Genomic DNA, 24455 nt, shown 5'->3' with positions numbered 1-24455 from the left:
GAGATATTATAGCCTATGGAATCAGTAGCCCCAATTTGAACAGTTGCACAAGTCAAATATCGGCGAAGTGTTACAATGGGACAAGAGTTATTGTGCTGTGAGTCTCAGCTGCACAAGATAATGACACTAATCCTGAAGATCAGATTACCACCGTCCCGAACAGAGCAGTTTATGAAACTCGCAGAGTTGTGTTGTTTTTACCAGTTCAATAACAGACTCTATCTCAGCCTGTTCAGGTGATTTTAACAGTTACTGATAGACTGCAGATGGCAGCGTTTTGTTTTTTTTTATAATAAAGCTGCTTCATAAATCAGTGCATTGTTGCTGTTCATATTTCATTTAGTGACACATATGTTTGGCGGCCATATGTTGTGTTCGGATAATGAGATGCAACCCTCCTGTATTATCCTGTAGGCTCATGTTTGCTTTATAAGTGCAAATCTGCTTTTTTAAGGTCTTATTTCAATGAGAGAGCTGAAATTGCGCAAATGAACTTTAACATTAATAAAAGATGCACCCTTTTAAATAATAAATTATAATTTATGCAAGCTTTTAAAAATGACCGAATGGCAGCAAAGTGATGGTATTTCAGGATAAACATAATAGGGCTGTTAATAGCATAGTCTAAGTACTAAAATTAATTGATAGAAAAATAATATCACTGGCTTTCTATTTCTATTCGCTCTGTTTGTAAATCTTCTAAAAATCTTGATAAATCTTGATAAACCTTGTTGCACATTTTAGTATTCATCACATTCATTTGGCTGTAAGCAAGAACTGTGAGGTATTACTAAACTGTGCATGTTTTTCTGCATTGCATATCCATATTGCATATACTGTACCTGCATAGATTCCTCCATCAGTGGTTGCTTTGTTATGATTCCAAATTATAAAATGAGGTTTTAAAGGTGCATTTTAGATGGTAGATACAGTTAATGTCACTGTATGATGACTTTTTGAGCTCTGAATGAAAGTTTTATAAGAAGCATTTGAGTGGCAGAGTCTTTTAGGCAGCCAGAGGGAATTTATTTCTATTTTATGCAGAAGTATGTGAAGTCATTTCGAAGCGTGAGCTAGGTCTTTCAGAAGGTCTATTTCTGAATTCATTTTGCCGTAGCTGTCTTATCAGATCCTTTCATAATTCTGTGCGAGATTCATCCTCTCGTATTCTGGCTATTCAAAAACAGAAGCATGGAAACAGTCTGATGGTTTCAATTTCTGCCTTTCATACGTCTGATTTCAAGGGAGGGTTTGAAAATGTTCAACACCTGTTTTTTGGATTGCCGGTGATTAGCTTGATCAAGGGCTATTCAGAAGCTGCTAGTTGACATAATTAGTCTGGCGCTTTGTCAGTTTATGGCTTGTAAATGAGAGTCATTATGGCAGAATGCTCTCTAATATCCTCATGCTGTCTGAACTCTGCAGGTGGGGCCGAGTTGCCAACCGTCCCTCCGCTGTCTCTTGGTGAAAACTAAAAAATCTGAGAGTTTTGGGAGAACTTCCGAGAGAACTTTTTCTCTGGTGATGGTTTATGTACTTACATGTGTTTCTAGTTTACACAAAAAAGACAGAGGAACCAAAGGTCTAAATATACCAGTCACACCATGTTCCTTGGATCAAAATCGTGGCTGATATCACTTCTAGTTTATTTATCAAATAGAAATAGGAGGGTAAAAACAGCATTATATTAAATTTAGCATTATATCACTTCCTCATCAATAGATCCTCTGCAGTGAATGGGTGCCGTCAGAATGAGAGTCCAAACAGTTGATAAAAACATCACAGTAATCCACATGACTGCAAGTAAGGTTCTGTAAGGTGAAAAACTGCACATTTGTTTCGCTTCATAATCCATCCAGTGAAAAGTCATCTCAACTGAATGAGGAGAGAAATATGCACAGATCAAGCACTGTTTACAAGTGAAAAAAGTCCAGTTTTAAACAAATATGTCATTGGATTTTGTTGGAGAGGACAACAGGGAATGGACTTTTTCGCTGGAGGAAATGTTATTATGGATTATAAGTTAAAACTGTTAAAGGTGGATTTGTTTATTACGAACATGTAATTTTTTACAAAAGATTTACATTTTACAAGACATCAGTTTATGGCCTAGAGTCGTTTGGATTACTGTGATCGACTGTTTGGACTGTCATTCTGACGGCACCCATTCACCGCATACAAACTGGTGAGCAAGACACTTAATGCTGAATTTCTCCAAATCTGTTTTGATAAAGAAACTTAAAGGATTACTTAACTTCCAGAATACAAATTTTCTGATAATTTACTCACCCTTATTTTATTCAAAATGTTCATGGCTTTCTTTCTTCAGTCGAAAAGAAGTTAAGGTTTTTGAGGAAAACATCAATTTGAGGAAGACTTCAATGGTGATTGTAGTTTCAATGCAGCTTCAAAGGGCTCTACATGATCCCAGCCAAGGAATAAGGGTCTTATCTAGAAAAACGATTAGTTATTTTCTAAAAAAAATAAATAAGTAAATTTATATACTTTTTAACCACAAACGATTGTCTTGCACTAGCTCTATGACTTCACCCATTACGTAATCACGTTGGAAAGGTCATGCATGGTTAGTTCTTCGTCTGTGTACTTTGGTTCAAAAAAGTAGGGTAGGGCGAAAAACTCCATCTCAATTTCTCCTCCAACGTCAAACTCATCCGACATCGTAGTTTCACCTTTTTTTGTAAAGGATGTTTGACTTTCTTTGCACCTTTGCTTTGTAAACACTAGTTTCCGCCTACGTCACACATATACGATTACGTAATGCGTGAGGTCGAGCTAGTGCAAGACAAGCATTTGTGGTTAAAAACTATATAAATGTTTTTGGAAAATAACCAATCATGTCATTAGATTAGACCCTTTTTCCTAAACTATAATCATTTAGAGCCCTTCAACCCACTGATCCCCATTTAAGTTCACTAAATGGAGAAAAATTCTGGAATGTTTTCTTCAAAAAACTTAATTACTTTCCAACTGAAGAAAGAAAGACATAAACATCTTGGATGACATGGGGGTTATCAGGAAATTTAAATTTTGGAAGTTAAATAATCCTTTAACTACATTTTGGATGGCCTGAGAGTGACAGCAGATTTTCAGCAGATTTTCATTTTGGCGTGATCTATTCCTTGAAGTTGTTTGCACTGCATTGTGACATACAGCTTTGACACAAAAGCAATAGCAGGCTCATCTGAGGTGGTCTTTTCTTCTGAAGAAAGACAACAGATCAAGACAGACAGCATATTACGTCTGGAACCATTTATTGTAGCTCTTTATCTGTTTGTGACCATGTAAACCCCTTAAAGTCTGGCAAACACATTTCCTTTAGTGTCAAAATGGCATTTAAAACACTTTATTTATTCAGCACGCTGTGATGGTTCATGTATTGATTTCAAGTGTTTTCATTTCAGCCCAAAGGGCGGCGACATCGACTTCCCGGGCATCAATACCCACTGATCCTTTTTAAAAAGCGTAAGGCTAAGGCTTCTGAGGCTCTTTACATGCCAGGCACCTGCAGCCACACAACCATAAAATTGGTATATTTAAGAGGAAGATTAAAAGTTGACATTTTGACTTTTAAAATGCCACAAGTCCGCTGGCCTTCTAATCCCCCTCTTGTTATGTGTGACATTTCATTATTTAGTAACCTGATGGTTTCCTTGGCCTCTGATTCAGATTGCAGAACAGGGTATGTTTTAACGCAAGCTGACACTAAATAAGGATTTTTTTTTAATGAAGGTTAAAAATGGACTGTTCTGCTTTAACTCTCTTCATAAAAGGAAGCAGAAGTACTGCATTTTTTAAATGCTTGTTTTTTATTTTCCCCTTTTTATTTGAAGAACTGTATCTCTATAAAGTTGGTGTTTAGTTAAAACAGAAAAAACAAGCTTATTTAGCTATGAATAACAGCTGTGCTGTTTGATCTGTTGGCATATTTGTTTTACTTTTGTTGTCTGTCTTTTATATTTTATTTTATTTTATTTATGTTTCAAGTCACGACTCAGATAGACATCTCTAGAGTTTTTGAACATTTAATTGCATTTTGTGATATTACTGAGAGTTTTTTTTATTCTAAGTTGATATCTATGCTGTAATATTCTCTATATGAATTATCTGAGGTTTTCCGTTAATGCTGAGAGATGTTGTCTGATAACACGACTGCTCAGTGTCTTTAAATAAAGTGACAGGGAAAGGTGTCTGTAGATCCCTTGAGCTCATTTGTCAAATAAGAGGCTCTGTGTTTTGGCAGGGTCAGAGCAGAGGACGCTGGTCTCTAGAAGGCTCCAGGACAAACAGACTTTTCATGACGTCCTTCTGCTACAGCATTCAAGCGGCACTGTATCTGAAACGGCTGCTGCAATCGATGCCCAAAGCATCTGAATTCTGCATCAGAGACTGTCTGTCATGCTGTTATAAATGCACTGTTGATCTTCTTCAGTTTGACTCTTCTTCCTGCATTTTTCCTTTAGAGGAAGAAACACAGATAACTGATTGCATTTTTTCATTTTAAGTGCCTCAAACTTGAATTTCCTTCAGATCTGATGGCATGAAGCTTGCGAATTGGAAACTAAATCTTCTGAAGTGTTGTTCCAGGAGCCTGGGAATATGGAAACCAGCTGGACTGATAAAAACCATTGCAGCCTGACTGCTAGAGATTGCTCAAGCTGGCCAGTCAGGGTGGAACGTTTTAAAATAAATGTGAAATAATTTTTTTGTAAGAGTGTAAGAGTTTGTTTGTTAATGGTTTTTAAAGACATCTCTTCTGCTTAACAAGCCTGCATTTATTCGATCCAGTGCAGCAAAAACAGTAAAATTGTGAAATGTTTTTACAAGTTAAAATAACTGTTTTCTATTTGAATATATTTTAAAATTTAATTTATTCAAAGCTACATTTTCGGCACCATTACTCCAGTGTTGAGTGTCACATGATACTTCAGAAATCATTCTAATATGCTGTTCAGGAAAGATTTTTATTATTATCAATATTTAAAACAGTTGAGTACATTTTCAGGATTCTTTGATGAATAGAAAGATCCAAAGATCAGCATTTATCTGAAATAATAAATGCTAAAATAAAAAAAGCTTTTGTAACATTATGCACTATACCATTCAAAAGCTTGGAGTCAGTATTATAGTCAGGAAATTATAGAAATTAATGTTTTTATTTAGCAAGGATGCTTTAAATTGATCAAAAGTGATGATAAAGACATTTATAATGTCACTAAAGATTTCTATTTCAAATAAATGCTTTCCATTCATCAAAGAAACCTGAAAAATTATGCTCAGCTGTTTTCAACATAATAATAATAATAATAATAATAATTGTTTTTTTGAGCAGCAAATCAGAATATTAGAATGATTTCTGAAGGATCGCATTCCTGGAGTAATGATGCTAAAATTCTGCTTTGAAATCACAAGAATAAATGACATTTTAAAATATATTTAAATAGAAAACAGATATTTTAAATAATAAAAATATTTCAGAATTTTACTGTTTTTGCTGTATTTTGGATCAAATAAATGCAGGCTTGGTGAGCAGAAGAGACTTCTTTAAAAAACATTTAAAATCTTACTGTTCAAAAACTTTTGACTGGTAGTGTGTTTTACAATTTTTAAGACCATATAAAGAATTTTTAAACCTTTTGTTTAAATAGATTTTATAAATAATTTTCTATGACCGATTGCATTTTTTCCTCCTCAAACGCAAATGACTTTCAGATATGATGGCATGAAGCTTGCCAATGCTGTCAGATTTAAAAACTAGATCTTGTTTCGAGAAAGCACTTGCATTTTTGTGCGCAAAATGCATTACTCAGTCTGTAAACAAACTTGCTTTTGTACTATTTAGATGTGTAGATAAAGATGTGTGTGTCTGAGACTTTCAAGTCTTTTATGCTACTGATTATGCCACTGACTCTTTCTAGCCTCTTTAATTGGTTCAACACTCCCTTTGGCTCTGAAAGTTCTGACACTAAGCACAGTAAAAGAGGGAGCCATCTGAGATGTTCAGAGATGTCTGTGCTCAAAGTAATTACGCCCATTTAATTGCAGTAATTAGTCCAGTTAATGAGAAACTTGGCTAAAGCAGTGTGCAATTCAGATGTAGCTGCTGTTTGTGAGGTTGTTTGGGTGTTGTGCTGTTTACCTTCGTGGCGATTTGACAGGGTGACGAAGCCACGGTTGGACTTTAAAGCTCTTCCGTTGCTACGGGAGACGTACCTCTGGATCTGTCATGCCGACAGAGCTGTTCGCATCAGCCCGTCCCCATCATCCGAAACAGAGATGAAAAATCTGTGTTTTAGAGGAGAATAGTGAGCTCAGTACAAACGCATTCACACTATTTACTCAAATACAAACATTCATTTAGGCTGGCAATGCTTGGTGTCTTACTGCAAAACAGATAAAATTTCTTCCATGGTGAGTTTTGGACATGATTTTGAAACAATTAGAATAGAATTTTTGGAATTTTAGATTTTTTTTTGAGAGCGGACACAGCCATTTGTAAATTGTATGTGTCTGGCTTCCAGTCTCATCTGCGTTCAGCTATTTTTAGCTGTACAAAACAACTCATTTTGCTGCTTGATATTGCAAATTGGTGTATCTTACCATGTTATTTTAATGTATTATCTTAATTATGAGCACACTGGTTTGTAGTGCCAACAGTTTTATCGTTTACTGCACATTGTTAAACCCAAAAGATGCATTGAAGTGATATTTTGGCTTTGTCCACTGTGTGAATAGTTTTTTGTTTTCCTATTCACTGTACCATTTGATTTAGCTCTTGGTGCAAGCGAATCTTAAATACAGTATATTCACAAGAAATATGATCAGCGGTATGGCTGACAATCCGACTGACAGTTTGGAGTTCACACAGTTCATTCATTGCATAACTGCTCTAATACAAATGAGCTCAAATAGCTCGAGTGGCACCTGGTCTGTTCTTTCAGAAGGTGAATTGGTCATTAGAGGTGTAAGGCTCATGCATCAGGGACACCTACAGGGGACTGCGGTCCTGGTTCTCTTCAGACATTTTTTTCCAGGTCTGACTGATTATACACACAAGAGAAGCTGATGAGCGAACATAGCCAGAGTCAGCGCTGCCAATCACAGCTAGGGTTCCTCACACCACAGTGCCAGGAAAAAGACTCAGACAGACAAGAATACATACAGTAGATCTGTTCAACCCAGTGAGCGGTCTTGCTGTCTACTGTCTTTATAAGCTATATAGTAACTAAAATAGTCTAATTTGGAACACTCTTTGTGTGAAGCACAAAAGAGACTTAAAGGTTTATTAAAGGGACAATTCACCCAAAGATTAAAATTACCCCATGACTTACTCACCTTTAAGCCATCCTAGGTGTATCTGACTTTCTTCTTTCAGACGAATATAATCAGAGTAATATGAAAAAATGTCCTGGTTCATCCAAGGTTTATAATGGCAGTGAATGGCTGTTGAGATTTTGAAGTCCAATAAAGTGCATCCATCCATCATAAAAAGTACTCCACATGGTTTAAGGGGGTTAATAAAGGCCTTCTAAAGTGTATCAATGCATCTGTGTAAGACAAATACCCATATTTACAACTATATGAACCGTAATCTGTACACTGTAAAAAATGACAGTGAATTTAATGGATAAAAACGGTAAAATGCTACAGTAAAAACCTGTTAAATGGTTAACGGTAAGTTCCCCTACTATATACAGTGAAAAACTGCATTGGACATTGCATGTAATTTTACGGTAGTGAAAAAAAACATAACATTTACAGTAAATAACTGTCAATTGACATTCCTAGAAAATTTTGATATTTTGAAAAACAGTTTCTTCTTATTTTTTTCTTAACAGTTTTGTACATTAGGGTTGTAACAACATCTAATGTTGTTAAATTAATGTTTATTGCATTATTTCAGTTTCATGTGTGTTACCGTGATGGTGTTTAGTGTTTCCGTGAATGACACTGTGCACCCTCTGTATATGTTATTATTTAAAAGCTGCTTGTGATGGGTTTTGGTTCATCATGTGACTTTATAATCACCACCCGCTTTTGGTGTATTACAAAGGTACCAAACAGATTTCAGTACTTCAATAGGTTGGTACATTAACATTATATCAGTTAATAAAATTACAGTATTTAGATGTAAATTTAAGTTAAAACCGTAAAACTTAAAATGTTGCTAACATATTTTTTACGGTAAAATTCTGGCAACCACAGCTGCCGTTTTTTACCATGAATTTTACAGAATTTTTTTCCTGCACGCATTCGCAAGAGAGTGGCGTTCCGGCTGATGAGAGCACAAAGTACAAAATGAGGATTTGTAAAGAGGAGACTGGTTTCCTTTGCTGCAAACAAAACTTGGTTCTTGTGAGACTTGCATATTCTCACCAGAGCTTACATTATGTCATCCACTGGAATGTCACTCTCGTGAACGTAAGTACGACGGAAGCTATTATTAAGTTAACGGAAGCTAGATATTATGGTTTATAAAGTTTTAAATATGGATATTTTTAATAAATGCCCAGGACCTGATGGATTTACTGGGGAGTGGTATAGAGCATTCCAAAAGGAAATAATACCTATCTTGGTCCGTTCTTTCAACTGGGTCTTAAAGAATTCCTCCTGCAAATATCAAAGATACATTTACATTAAAATGGCATACAAAATCTTTTAAATATTTAGGTATCCAATTGACAAAAGACATAGAAAAAATACAAAAAAAGAATTTTCGTCCATTACCTCTAAAAATTAGAGAAGATCTAACCAGATGGAATTTAATTCCTTCTCTCAGTTTTAGCTCAAGGATCAAAGCAATTAAAATGAACATATTACCAAAATTTCTATATCTATTTCAATGTTTACCTGTAGAAATAACTGCAAAACAATTCATAGAATGGGATAAAATGTTTTCACGATTCATTTGGCAAGGAAAAAAGCCCAGAGTGCGTTTTAAAACTTTGCAATTGCCAAAGAATAAAGGAGGATGGGCTCTTCCTTCACTAAAAGATTATTATATAGCAGCACAAATTAAGACCGTGGTGAACTGGTGTGACCCACATTATCATGCTCCGTGGAAGGATATGGAAAGTTATATTTCAAAGAATATCCCTGTACAAACCATACTAACAGATAGCAAATTACGACAATATATAGAAATTATAGAAGACCCATGGACAAAACTTACTTTAAATATCTGGGCAACAGTGATAAAGGAATATAATTTGTTGGAATACAGTACAGTTTTGAAATGGGTTGCTTATGATTCAGACTTCACCCCAAACAGGTTGGATAACAGATTTAAATTGTGGGCAAAAAAGGGAATTACTTGTTTTTGCACCATTATTGAGAAAGGTGAAATTTTAAGCTTTCAACTACTAAAGGAAAAGTTTTTTCTAAAAAATCAGGACTTCTACAGATACCTCCAGGTTAGAAATTATTATGATCAAAAAATAAAAAGAAAACCTGAAGATAATTTGAATCCATTGATAGACCTGCTTAAGAGGGCATACACATCAGGTATTAGATATAATATTGTTTCTCAGATATACAAGAGTTTGGAAAATATGAAAACACACTCTACAATTTATATTAAGGAGAAATGGAGGACAGAATGTGGAATAAACTTTACTGATGAAGAGTGGTCCAATATATGGCAATTTCAATTGAAATCAACTAGTTCACTAAATTGGAAAGAATACTGTTGGAAAAACATTATTAGATATTTTAAAACACCAGTACAAACTGCCAAATACAGTAATATTTCTCCAAAATGTTGGCGAAATTGTGGATGTAATGAATCAAACCATTATCATATATTTTGGGAATGCCTACATATTCAAGAATACTGGAAAGAAATACAAGAGGCTCTTGAATATATCTTTAGAAGAGACATACCTCTAGAAAGCAAATTGCTGTATTTTGGCTGTGTATATCTAGATATAGTAACAGCAGATGATAAATACCTGATGGGTGTGCTTTTGGCAGCCAGCAAGAAAGCAATTACACGTAAATGGTTAAACCAAGAGAAACCAACTTTAGATAATTGGATAGATGTGACCACAGAGATTTATACGATGGAATAGGTCACATTTTTGGTCAATTTAAAGAAGAATTCATTCCTGGGAAAATGGAGGAAATGGGTTGAATATGTATCAGAAAGAAGGCCTGATTTTGTTGTTATAAATAAATAAAAGATATGTAGATATATAGTTATAATATATATATATATATATATATATATATATATATATATATATATATATATACATATATATGTACATTTGCAAATATGCATATAACCTGTCATCTGAGGTTATTCTGTATGGAATTGATTTAGGACACATGTTCTCACCCTGGAAGTATATAGTTTCTTTTTCTTTTTCTTTTCTTCAACGTTATTTCTCTTTGTAAAAAGGAAAACTGGTTACACTGTGAAACAGTTTAACGAAGGCTGAGTATAACTTATAGTTTAAACATATTGTGTAATTGTACACATCCACATATTGTAAAGATAATCTTTGGTTACACTGAGCATTGTATGTAACTTGAAATATGCTATATGATTGTTTATGATTGTACTTGAATATTCACAATAAATAAAAATAAAATATAAAAAAAATATATATATATGGATTTTTTTTAAACAAATGCATTGATTTGCTTCATAATGCCTTTATTAAACCCGTGGAGCTGTGTGGAGCACTTTTTATGATGGATGGATGCACTTTATTGGACTTCAAAATCTCAACAGCCATTCACTGCCATTATAAAGCGTGGAAGAGCCAGGACATTTTTTAATATATAACTCCAATTGTATTTGTCTGAAAGAAGAAAGTCATATACACCTAGGATGGCTTGAGGGTAAGTAAATCATGTGGTAACTTTCATTTTTTGAGTGAAATAAACATTGGAAAATTACTAAACACTAAAATTAAAACCAAAAACATACCAATAAAAGCTAATTCAAAGTATTTATAGGCAGCTCACTCGGTTGTGAAACAATGCTAAAGTAGCATGTAATCTGCTTATGTACTATACTCGTTGTTTAGTGGAAAGTGTAAGATCCAGGTCTCCTGCCTTGAATATCTTACACAACAAGGCCAAGGCAGCTTGCTTGCTTCTGCTCTCTGTGGTACTCAAAAGCTGAACAAGTGTTTTTTATGCTTGAAAGCATCTTTATTTCACTTGAGTCCACCTGAGCTTGAAAAAAACAAAGTGTTCTCGATTTTCCAAGTTCAGGGATTGTTGTGAGATATACTTTCTGAACACTGCACGCAGGTCAAGTCTAGACATTCAGATGTTTAGAGGTCTGTGGATGTTTGTGAAACAATCCATGGTGTTAAGAAGTCAGTTTCATACAGCGCACGTCCCGATGCTCTGTTGCCCCGCGCCAATGTGTTTTTTTCCAGTCAGAGGCAAGCAACATCTCTCACCCTGTTAAATATTCATATGCTTAAAAAAAATCCTCTGTGTTGACCCAGACAGACAGCCCGGGAAAAACCTGTATATTCATTACTCATCATTCATTGCATAAATTGAAAATATCCAGTGGGACGTATCTAAAAGTTGTTTCCATGGTAATTTGCTGGAGAAGCGGCACCCGGTGGGAGCTTCCAAATAAACCGTGCAAAACTTGAGAAGTTAACAAGACACAAGGGGAATACATTCTACACCATTACCATCACGCCTTTCTCTCTTTTCCTTTCTTTCTGCCAATCCATGACTTGCCGTCCCAGACGTTTCTCATAAAATTCCTTAGGATAAATAAGTAAGATTGTATGCAGTTTAAATAAGTTAATACTGCATTTTCAGATTTTTAATGCAGCACATTTTTACACAGGATTCTTTGATAAATAGGCAGTTCAACAGCATTTATAGAAAAACTCTTTTGTAACATTGTAAATATTGTTATTGACACTTTTGAGCAATTTAATGTGTCGTTGCAGAATAAAAGTTTTTTTTTTAACTCTAAACTTTTGAAAATATTAAGCAGCACAACTGTTTTCTACATAATAATGAAAAGACTGGAGTAATGACGCTGAAAATTCAGCTTTGCATCACAGTAATAAATTACTTTTTAAAATATATTCAAATAAATACCTATTTATTTTAAGTTATAATAATATTTCAAAATATTACTGTTTTACTTTATTTTTTATTAAGTCCTACTACTAACTAAAAATCATAATTATTCCAAACTTTTGACTGGCTGTATAATTACATAAAATTATACACCTATGTAGGCTTGTATTTCTACAAGGATATTAACTTCAGACATTTTCCTTCTCCATTTTATTCTCTGGGTTGATGGGAGACAGGCGGATATTGAGCAAAGGCTTCTGGGAGATTTCAGAGCATCTAATCAGCCCTCTCACTCTAAGTTTTTTGCAACCTTGACCTTTCCTCTGCAATAAAACCTGCCTGTCAATCACAGATGTCTATCAGGACTGTCGTCTCAGAAGAGAGATCCAGGCAAAATAAAAGAGAGCAGAATACCAGGATTTTCTTCATACATTGTATTTCATATCTGCAATGTAAATCCCAGCTCATCTGGAGTCTGGTTTTAGACTGACTGATTGAAAGGTCACAGAAACATTAATCTATAGGTGAATGTAAACTAATTCAGCTGACAGTGCTCGCAAAATATCAAAATCCCTAGCTCTTCAGACAGACATTCTTAAGATTTTGTTATCCCAAAGTGAATTTAACTTGCCAGAACAAAAAAAGATATCAGCTGAACTTCACTGTGGACAAATCATCATATTCAAAAACTTTACTGATTGTTTTTTTTTAGCAGGTTTTTATAGGCTGCTGTCCCTTTCAGTCCTCAGAAACGTGCAAATGATCAACTATGATCTGTCCCTACAAGCAAGTGAACAACGTGAAGGGATTCAAGATATTTAAGACAGCCCATTAGGCAGGGCAGCGATACATTTTAGTAGCCCGACTAAAAATACACAATAGCTCCGAGACGCCAAGCTAGCGATTCTAGCGGCTGCAGAAATAATTGAATTTCTAATCGTGATTACGATTACAGATGCCACAATTATGTAATCATTCAAAGGCACAATTACAAAAAAAAATAATAATCTACTTATATTATTCTGCTTTCTTAAGATGTGTGGGTGTGTGTGTGTGAGAGAGAGAGAGTGTGTATTTTTTTCTACAAAAAATCTTCAAGCTTTTTTTCCTCACATTTTTACTTTTTTTTATATTTAAAGAAGAAACTATATATAAAAAGTGGTAGAACACTTTTAGTTCAGTTGCTTCAAACAATGGTATAAATCTATTCAAATCATCATCCAATGTAAATTGTGATCATTGTAATTAATAAACGCAATTAAAATTTCAAGGGAATAATAGACAATTATGATTTTTGTCATAATCGTGCAGCTCTACTAGCGATTTTTTGAGTCCTGCAGCTATATGCATAAGTACAGAAAATATCAGAAAAATGATAGAAAACACTGTTTAGAATCACAGTGCACATTTCTGTCATCTCACTGACAGCCCATATACTATGGAAGCCCATTTCCACCACTGATTAAAAAATTAAAAAATGTTATTGCGACTTCTTATGTCACAATTCTGACCTTTCTTCTCAGAACTGCATGATACAAACTCGCAATTTTGACTTTTTTTCTCAGAATTGTAAGATATAAACTCGCAATTGCAAGTTGTAAAGTCAGAATTGCAGGATATATTCACAATTTTACATTAAAAATTTACAGATAATTTATTTACCCCCTTGTCATCCAAGATGTTCATGTCTTTCTTTCTTCAGTCGATAAGAAATTATGTTTCTTGAGGAAAACATTCCCAAATTTTTCTCCATATAGTGGATTTCAATGGTGCCCCCAAGTTTGAACTTCCAAAATGTAGTTTAAATGCAGCTTGAAATGGCTCTAAACGATCCCAGTCGAGGAAGAAAGGTCTTATCTAGCAAATCGATCGATCATTATTCGAAACAAATTGACAAATGATAGTGTGAACTCTGTTTTATTCCAATTCAATACGCTTAATACAGAAAAACTCTGTACATCTCATTTTCTCTTCCCAACTTCAAAATCGTTCTACATCGCTGCAGAAGTACCGATCCAGCGTTTACAAATTGAACATGCAGAGAAGATAAAACGCCCTTTATAAAACAAGGTAAAACAGTGGTGTAGGATGATTTTGACGTTGAAGAAGAAAACGAGACGGGAGTTTTTCGACGTACTGTAACTGTATTTACCTGGATTACACAGACTACGCATGCGCATCGCAGAGACGAGACGAGCGTTTGACGTTAAAAAATAAATAAACTGTCAATTTGTTAGGAAATGACCGATTGTTTCACTAGATAAAACCATTCTTCCTCGGTTGGGATCGTTTAGAGCCATTTCAAGCTGCATTTAAACTGCATTTTAAAAGTTCAAACTTGGGGGCAGCATTGAAGTCCACTATATGGAGAAAAATTTGGGAATGTTGTCCTCAAGAAACATAATTTCTTATGGACTGAAGAAACAAAGAAATGAACATCTTGGATGACAAGGGGGTGAGTAAATTATCTGTAAATTTTTGTTCTGGCAGTGGACTTTTCCTTTAATTTTTTTCTCAGTATTGCACAGTATGCGAGAAATGAAGTCAGAATTACAAGGTAGAAACTCACAATTCTTTATTTTCACTTCGTAACTCACAATTGCAAGTTTATAACAAGCAATTTTGAGGAAAAAAAGTCAGAATTGCGAGTTTATATCACAAAGTTCTGACTATAAAGTCACAATTCTTACTCTTTTTCTCAGAATTACATGATATAAACTCATAATTCTGACTTTATAACTCGCAATTGCGAGTTTATATCACAGTTCTTACTATAAAGTCAGTTCTTACTTTTTTTCTCAGAACTGCATGATATGAACTCACAATTGTGAGAAATAAAGTCCGTATCTCACAATTCTTACTTTTTTCGCATTTGTTTATAACTCACAATTGCGAGTTTATACCACTCAATTTTGACTTAATTTCTCATAATTGTGAGTTTACATCTTACATTTCTGAGAAAACAACTCGCAGCTGTGAGATTAAAAAGTCGCAATGTTTTATTCAGTGGCAGAAACAGGCTTTTATAATATACTGCTTATACTGTTAATTTACTCCAAGAAATAAAAAATGATGCAGGCAGAAATGAAAAGGCCTAGGCGAGCCCACAGATAAACCAACGTCTGTTTACTTTACGTCTGTTTGTTTGCTTTTATGCCTTGTGTTGCTGTCTCATCTCTTCTGTGGCTTTATTTTTTTCTGACAAGCTGTCATTTTCTCACAGGCTTTTGTTCTTTCAAATAGCATGAATTATGCTTTCTCTCTTTCTTTCATTCTCTCCCTCTCTCTATCCTGTCACTCTGATCAAGTGTTTTCTGAAGAGTTGGTGCAGAATGAAAGTGTCTTAGTGAGGCTGCCTGTGAGACTTCACAATCCTCAGAGTATTCACACATTCGTCTGTGTTTTAGAAAGATAAATAAAGATCTTCTCTGTAGCTCTTCTTTCCTCTTGTACAGAAAAAATATTGATCACAAGAAACCTTAAATTAATTTTACATCTCAGTGTAAAGATACCGAAGAATACATGAAACTGCACTGTAAATGAATGTACTGGGAAAAAGTGACAGTTTAAACAGGAAAGCAAAGAGACAGAAAGGTAAACAGGAAGAGAGAGATACAAAAAGAGAGAGGTGAATAACAAATCAAACCCTTATTTAGAGAGCGCAGACTATTTCTGATCTTATAACGATGTTTGTCTGGATTTACAGCAAGCCTCAGGAGACGGATGGCCAAATAAGATCATTATTATTTCCTTGGGCCTGTTTTCTCCCTCCTTCTGTGCAAACTGTCATGGGATAACCTCCTGAAAAATCGGCCTCACTAAACCTACAGGAGTCTGGAGCAGTTTGAAAACACTAGAGCTTTTCATCTCGGTGCATTTCCTTTTGATATCAAACATGCAGTGGTGCTGTATTAATCATAGAACTGGATTTGAACGGATGCGACGCTTAATTCAAACTCCGCTTAGATGAAATCCAGAGAGAGCAGGAATACCTCTGAATGCAGGGAAGGGTTTTGTTGTTTATCTCTTTGATGAAATCAGTTGTTTGTCTTCAATAAGCCCCAGAAGTTTGTTGTCTGTAGCTGTTTTTCAATTCTCAGGGCGCCTATGCAGTGTTCACTACTCCCTACACACTGAGCAGGGTATATTTGTAGAAGTTCACTTGATATGCCACAATATAACAAAGCTAAATAAGCTATAGAAGTACAAGAAGATGTAATTTCATATGTACAGTATGCATGTACCCTGTGTATTTTATTTCACTTGTCCTTTGTCATTCATCTCATGACATAATGACAGTGCAGACAGCAGTATCAGTAAGATTATGTTAATAACAAACTCTTGAAGCACCAGCCGTTTATTCTGAGGTCCACAAAATGGCTTATTTTGAACAGGTTTCATCAGGATGGAATTGCACTGACCTCTCCTCCATGTGGGTGGAAAGCTGTCTGAACGTCCACACTTTCATATATTCCCCAAGCTGCTAACAATTAAATCATGAGCTTTCAGGTATAACAGCAGTTTTTCCACCCAGCTAAGCCATGTGTCGGAGAAGAGCTGCTAATGTATGAGCTTGGTAAATGATACATGCTGTTCACTAACACCTACACAATTACACTTTACTTTGTTTGTCCTTGAGCTTTTGAAACTTTTGAAAAGTGTGTATATATATATATATATATATATATATATATACACACATACAAACACACACACACACTCACATTTACTGCCTTCATTTTTTAAATAGTTTGTGAAAAATATGCAGCAATAAATATTTTAAGCAATTTTATGCTACACTGTTACATTTTAAAAAATGTTTAGTGCATTAAATTCTATACTTAGCCTCAATATGTAGGCACAATATGAAAGAGGGTGCATATTCAAAACAAACAAAGAACCAAAGGCGTAGTTTGATGATGTGATTGAGCATGGGACCATGGGAGTTTCATCCCCAGAGCTGATGCAATTTGTTGGGGCAGAAATCATGTTCATGGATGACCTAATGTATTAAAGACTTAAGGTCACTGTAGTATGAAGCAGGGTGGGGCTGAAAGTCGTGGATGTGAAACGAGGACGCTGTAGCGATTGCTAAGGAAGGACGAGTGAGATACACGGCTCAAAAACAGCAGAGCTTTTATTATGCCACAGTCGAGCTGCTTTTTCTGGTCATGCATATGTGAGGTAAAACAGCACTGTTTTCGATCTGTTATAATGCTACTTTGTCAGCTATCTAATAAAATGCATAACATATTAAAGTGCCTTTGGAAACAGGAAAATCAAGGGTGTATGACGTCACTGGCAGACGATGCAGTGACATAAAATGGCTTATTTCTTTGGATTTAAACTTTCTTGGAAACATTCGGGATAATGTAAGTACTCAAGTCAGCAAAATACATAACACTGTTCTAATGGTTTTTGGATATTTTAATTTAAAAAATGTTACATACTGTTCTTTTAAAGGGACAAAAATGAAAATTACCCTATTACTCACCCTTAAGTCGTCCTGGGTGTATATGACTTTCTTCTTTCAGGCGAATACAATTGGAGTTATATTAAAAAATGTCCTGGCTCTTCTAAGCTTTATAATGGCAGTGAATGGGTGTTGATTTTTTAAAGTGCAATAACGTACATCCATCTATCATAAAAGATACTCCACACAGCTTCAGGGGGCAATAAAGGTCTCCTGAAGTAAACTGATGTGTTTGTGTATTATTTAGAACCACAGGGCTCAACAATAAGGAGTGCCAGATGGCCCGGGGCCAGCGTGAAAGACGCTCGGGACAGTTGACGAATCTGTCACCGGCTCGATCGGGCCACTGCTGCATCGGCACGAAGGTTTATCATTTGCACATGCCTTGTTCAATTAACATTTCAAGCGATCACATAGAGACGCGTCTCTGACAGACAGAGCCTACAGAAGTAACTTTGTAGCTTTAACAATGATTAATCTATATTTATACAGTGGTGTACAGATGCACCGATCGACCAGACATATTTCAAGTGATCTCTATTCCGAGCTTGCACACGAACTGCATGCAATAAATTTTCAAAATGTCATGTGTGTGGAAATATTATGAAATCTTTAAACATCCATTAACAGAGGCCAGAGATGCTGAAGATACTGTAGCAGGTAGAGCAAGATCACGGTACACAATGCGCAAAATATTGGGAATATTATTATTGAAATATAAATGCATTTCTGAGGGGAACTGCCTGTATTAAGAAATGTTTACATGGCTTTGTTTTTTCATTTGTATAATGCATTTAAAAATTGCGTTCATAAGCACAGCGCTGCTTTCTTTACAGCGGTAACCAAGGATCATTATTCCATGAGCGCCACCTGCTGGCATAGACTAAATTTGCGTTCATTCAGTCCGTCTGCTGTTTTTCCCTAAAGCATAATTTCATTGTAATAAATAATTTTTGAACAAACAAATAATGTTTGAACTTTATATTTGTTAGGTTTTGCTTATTTGGAAGCCCAAAGAGAGAACAAAACAAAACACCAGTCTCGAATTAGAAATTCAAAACGAGGATTTGTAAAGAAAAATGTAGGAGGATTTCGGTATAAGACAACTGGAGACTGGTTTTCATCTGCTGTAGCAAAAGTTGGTTCTTGTGAGTCTAGCATATTTTCACTGGAGCTTACGCTATGGCTACGTTCCACGTAATTGCTGCAACGCCGCTCTCTTGTGAACGTGCAGTTTACAGAAGCTAGGGATTATGGTTTATAAAGTTTTAAATATGGATATTTTTCTCACACAAATGCATCGATTCACTTCAGAGGGTCTTTATTAACCTCCTGGAACTGTGTGGAATTCTTTTTAGAATGGATGGATGCACTTTATTCTGGATCAGCCAGGAGAAGTTTTTTACTATAACTCCCACTGCATTCGTCTGAAAGAAGAAAGTCATATGCACCTAAGTATCCTAACTTTTGGAAGTCTGATAAAATGTGTAAAAAAAAAATGTTAAAAAGCGCAGTTGATGTTACTCCCAATTGGAAATGAAAGGTCAAGTTAAGTGCACTGCATTTGCTGTGCGTTTGGTTCATGCCTGTCCAAAATTCTGCCCTGGTGAACTTGATTTGATTTTGTCAGTTCAGTGGTTTGTTCTCATCTGCAAGGATCCATTTCGAAACTCAGGGTCGCTGTGTCCATCCTGGGACTGAAGCAACCACAAACGTTCCCTATCTTTTTAAGAACCGAGAGCTTCATCCATCAGTGTCAGCTGTAATATTGCGGTTCCTACTGATGTCCGTTGGGCAGGTAGGACCTTTGTTTTGGCCGTTTATGTTTTTAGACATGTTGACTTGCAGCATGCTGCACTCTGACACCTGCCTGCCAAAGCGAATAAAAGCAATTTCAGACTATTTAAACACCTCAGTGCTCTCTATGTCTCTTTGCGGGATTCTCACAGGTTTGAAAAAACATGCTGGGTACGTGAAAGACTTTAGCTGGCCTGATTGACATGCAAAGCAACCAACCACGATTTAGTAGTATTTGCTTGTACGTGCTGTTTAGGGGTGGAGTTGTGTGAAATAGACTATAATGCATGTTTCAGCTTGAGTCTAAGAAGAAGTTCAACATTATATGGGCTGTACTGTGCCCTTAAAGGTGGTATTTATTTGCAGAAGTGCACTGGGATTAGTCTTTCCATGTCACAGTCTATAAAAACACGGCTGAATTGCCTCTTTTAGAGATTAATGACTGTCTACAGCTTCAGGTTTAATCTGACTGCAAGGTTTGACATTGTGTGGCTTTGCGAAGCAGCTGTTTATTGCCACTGGAGTGATCTGATCACACTTCTATTACAGAAAGTGTCATCTTGATAAATGGGATTCACTCCGGAGTGACATGTGCTCTATGTGTTCTTAATAGGAGAGAGATTGTGAGGTCAGTGCTTGATTTACAGCTATTTTAAGACTTCAGATCTGTTTATTGTTTATTGGAAAGAGATTTCAGGATGAAGGATGAAAGGAGGACGTGCTTTTGAGCAGCCTGTGAGCCTCTAAACAATGTGAGGAAAGAATCCAGTTTATGCACCCAGATTTATTGTGTGATTTATGGTCTTGGAGAAACAAGAGCACGTAGCATTTTAATTGCACAGTCAGCAACAGATGCATTTGTGAACAAAAGTTTGAGTTGGTTGAATGTCACAGAATATTTGCTAGCTTTTGAATACTTGCTAGATTTCAACTTCTGGAAACAAAACTAGCTAATCTAATAAAGCTAAGCTAATAAAACATACAGATGTGTTTATTAAATATTTAATTACATTTAATTATACAAAGTTTTTTAATGTTCAATTTTTAGGCCTATCCAATGCCTTATTATATATTATATATTATATATTATATAAAGGTTATGTATATATAATCTTTAATATAAAAATATAAATTAAATATTATTTATATGTTCTTTGAAAAATGTTTAGTCATAATTTGTTATTTTAGTATTATTAGTATTAGTATCAGTTATATACTCTAATTAAAATTTTGAATTCATTTAGTTTTAATTTTAGTTTAAGTTTGAGTAGTTTTATGTTTTTGTTTAATGTTTTAACTTTTTAAAAATAATTTAAAAAAAAATGTAAAAATGTATTTCATTTCATTTTCATCATTTTAATACTTAAACTTATTTTAATTTGTTTTATTTAATTTATAAGTATATACAGTGTATTTTTAACACATTGAATATATTTTAAAATTTTCATTTTAGTTTTCATTTTAGTGTAAGTTTGAGTAATTTTGTTATGTTTTTGTTTAATGTTTTAAAATGTTTTTAAAAAATAATTTTAAAAAACTGTAAAAATGTATTTCATTTTAGTCATTTTAATACTTAAACTTATTTTATTTTAGTTTTATTGAATTTATAAGCATATACAGTATATTATTTTATATTCCATATATTTTCAGGGTTTTTTATTTTTTATTTTTTTATTTTATTTAGTTTTAATTTTAGTTTAAGATTAAGTAATTTTATATTTTTGTTTTATTTTATTTATTTAATTTATAAGTATATACAGTGTATTTTTAATACATGGAATATATTTTCAAATGTTTAGGTTTTTCATTTTATTTTTTATTTTAATGTAAGTTTTCATAATTTTGTTATGTTTTTGTTTAATGTTTCAAAATATTTTTTAAATAATTTTTAAAAATTTTAGAAATGTAATTCATTTTCGTCATTTTAATACTTAAACTTTTATTTCAGTTTTATTTAATTTATAAGCATATACAGTATATTTTTTACATATGCCATATATTTTCAGTTTTTTAAGTTTTCATTTTAGTGTAAGATTTAGTAATTTTGTTATGTTTTTTAATGTTTTAAAATATCTAAAAAAAATAATTTTAAAAAACTGTAAAAATGTATTTCATTTTCGTCATTTTAATACTTAAACTTATTTTAATTCAGTTTTAATTCATTTATAAGCATATACAGTAATTTTTTTATATAGGGTATATATTTTCAGTTTTTTATTTTATTTAGTTTTAAATTGTAAAAGTGTATTTAATTTTAGTTATTTTAATACTTAAACTTCTTTTATTTCAGTTTTATTTAATTTATAAGCACATACAGTTTATTTTTTATATATGTCATACATTTTCATTTTTTTTTTGTTCATGTTTTTAGCTTTATTTCAATTAACAAATGCTTTTTAATTGTTTTAGTTTGATTTAGTTTCCGTTAATGATGACAACACTGTCATAATTGACGACTATATTTTGAATGGCTTCAAAAAGATGTTGTAGTAAAAATATCTACCAGCACAGGCTAGCTTATGCTGCTGATAAAATGCTTGCTAAAATCAGTCTTAGCGAGCTGGTCTCCCAGCCTGGCCAAGCTAGTTTTCCACTACTCTAGTTTGACTCCAAACTGTGTATTTTCAATTCAGTTATTTATCAGTATTAACAGCACATGAACAGCATTTTTGTTTCTCTCCTTAGTGCTGGTTTAATGGACCAATTATAGCAATTTGTGACGACTGGATAAAGATTAAAACAAACACAAAGCAATAAAACAAAGAAACATCCTGAGATTTGACTGCACCCAATGGAGTTTTCAGCTTTCTGACCTTTTTTAGTACCCAACAACATTTTCCGCCAACAAAACAATTACAATCCACAACTGATTATCTTCATTCTGCCTTCCACCAGTGTTCACTGCCACCTTAGTACAGGCTGATCCAATAATAAAGCAAAGCTGTAACTCCCGCTGAGAGTTTGACTGTGTGCTGGTCTCCAAAAGCCGTCTCCAAATCTCTGCTCCGTTTAGGATTCATCTGCCATTTACAGTCTGTGTCAGTGATGTTCTTTTAATCTCTTACTGTCTTCACTGTGTCGCCAAGCTACATCCTGTTACAACACACTGTCATCTAGTTCCCTAATTAGGGAGTAAAAACACACTTGAGATCTCATGCTGTTTGAACGCAGAAATAACAGTAGGTCTCAGAGGTATCTGCTCTTCTGGGGTTCACAGTCTTCACAGAGCTTTATTTTGAGATGTATAGGATGTACTATGAAGGCAAAATAAACCTTGATGATTGTCTCTGGTTGTCACAAAACACTTTAAAAGGGGTAGTTCAGCTAAAAATGAAAATCTGTCATCATTTACTCGCCTTCGGTGTTGTTCCAAATCCATACAATTTTCTGTCTTCATGTAGAATGTTGAAAGGATTTTAAGATTTGAGAGAATGGAATCATGAGTTGGGACTGACATGAGGGTGAACAAATGATGACAAGCTTCATTTTTAGGCTGTCCCTTTAATGAGGACATCGGATGCCCATTTTCCACAAGTTGGTATATTTCTTTAGGTCTTCCTGAAATGTCTGCAAAATTTTTTTCACAAGTTCCTTGTTTGTCCTGAACAGTTAAACTGCCCACTGCTCTTCAGAAAAATCCTTCAGGTCCCATTAATTCTTTGTTTTTTCAGAATTTTTGTGTATTTAAACCCTTTCCAACAATGGCTGTATGATTTTGAGATCCATCTTTTCACATTGAGGACAACTGAGGGACTCATATGCAACTATTACAGAAGGTTTAAACGCTCACTGATCCTTAAGAAGGAAAAACTAGGCCTTAAGAGCAGGAAGTTGAAAACTTGTGAACAGAATGAAGATGTGTACATTTTTCTTATTTTGTCTAAATATCATTTTTTCATTTTCTATCAATTTTTTTCATTTAGTATTGCCCTGCAGAAGCTACAGAAGATGCATACATGTTTCCCAGTAGACAAAATAAGTTAAATTTACCCATTTAAGTTTTCATCCCTGGCTCGTAGTCATTGTGTTTTTTTCTAGAGCATCAGTGAGCATTTAAACCTTTTGTAATAGTTGCATATGAGTCCCTCAGTTGTCCTCAGTCTGAAAAGATGGATCTCAAAATCATACAGTCATATACACAAAAATGCTGGAAAACCAAAGAATTTGTGGGACCTGAAGAATTTTTCTGAAGAACAGCAGGCAGTTTAACTGTTCAGGACAAACAAGGGACTCATAAACAACTATCACTAAACAAACAAACAGCTGTGGATCGTTCAAGTAACAACACAGTATTAAGAATCAAGCGTATGTAAACTTTTGAACAGGGTCATATTTATAATCAACTATAATTTTCTCTTGTGGACAAAATGTCTTTACGTGAAATATCTTATTCAGGTCAGTACTAAATAAAAAAATAACATGTATTTTGTTTGATCCCACTTATTTTGGTAAAATAATTAACATTTTGCAGATTCTGCAAGGTATATATAAAATTTGACCTTAAAGGGATAGTTTCACCCAAAAATGAAAATTTGATGTTTATCTGCTTACCCCCAGGGCATCCAAGATGTAGGTGACTTTGTTTCTTCAGTAAAACACAAACGAAGATTTTTAACTCAAACCTGTGCAGTCAGTCAGTCATATAATGGCAGTCAACGGCTACCAAATCTTTGTGTATGGCGTATACACGAGTCGCAGGGTTTAATTTGGTTTTGTTTGTGTATAGTTTTGGCTATCAATGGCTACCAAATCTTTGAGATTAATAAAAACATACACAAACAAAACCAAATTAAACCCTGCGACTTGTGACGATACACTGATGTCCTAAGACATGAAACAATCGGTTTTTGTGAGAAACTGAACAGTATTTATATAATTTTTTTTACCTCTGATTCACCGCTATGTCCTACTGTCCTGAGCGCTTGCACAGCATGTGGCGCGTGACATGTGAACACGCTCTGGCATAGTATACACAAGCGCCAGAAGCGATCTGCGCTTAGATGTCACTTATACGTCACTCATCATCACGAGTCGCAGGGTTTAATTTGGTTTTGTTTGTGTATGGTTTTTTTACTTTCAAAGATTTGGTAGCCATTGA

General features: G+C 34.4%; 1 protein-coding gene across 2 annotated transcripts in view; it reads left to right on the top strand.

Annotated features, from left to right (window-relative positions):
- sez6a (seizure related 6 homolog a) overlaps positions 1–24455 on the top strand; it is a 55574-nt gene that overhangs the window by 1227 nt on the left and 29892 nt on the right. The gene's annotated exons all lie outside the window — the stretch shown is intronic.

Source organism: Labeo rohita, chromosome 10 (assembly GCF_022985175.1).
Source record: "Labeo rohita strain BAU-BD-2019 chromosome 10, IGBB_LRoh.1.0, whole genome shotgun sequence".
NCBI classification, from domain to species: domain Eukaryota; kingdom Metazoa; phylum Chordata; class Actinopteri; order Cypriniformes; family Cyprinidae; genus Labeo; species Labeo rohita.
Note: the sequence above shows the minus strand (reverse complement) of the source record. Positions and strands in the feature narration are given on the sequence as shown.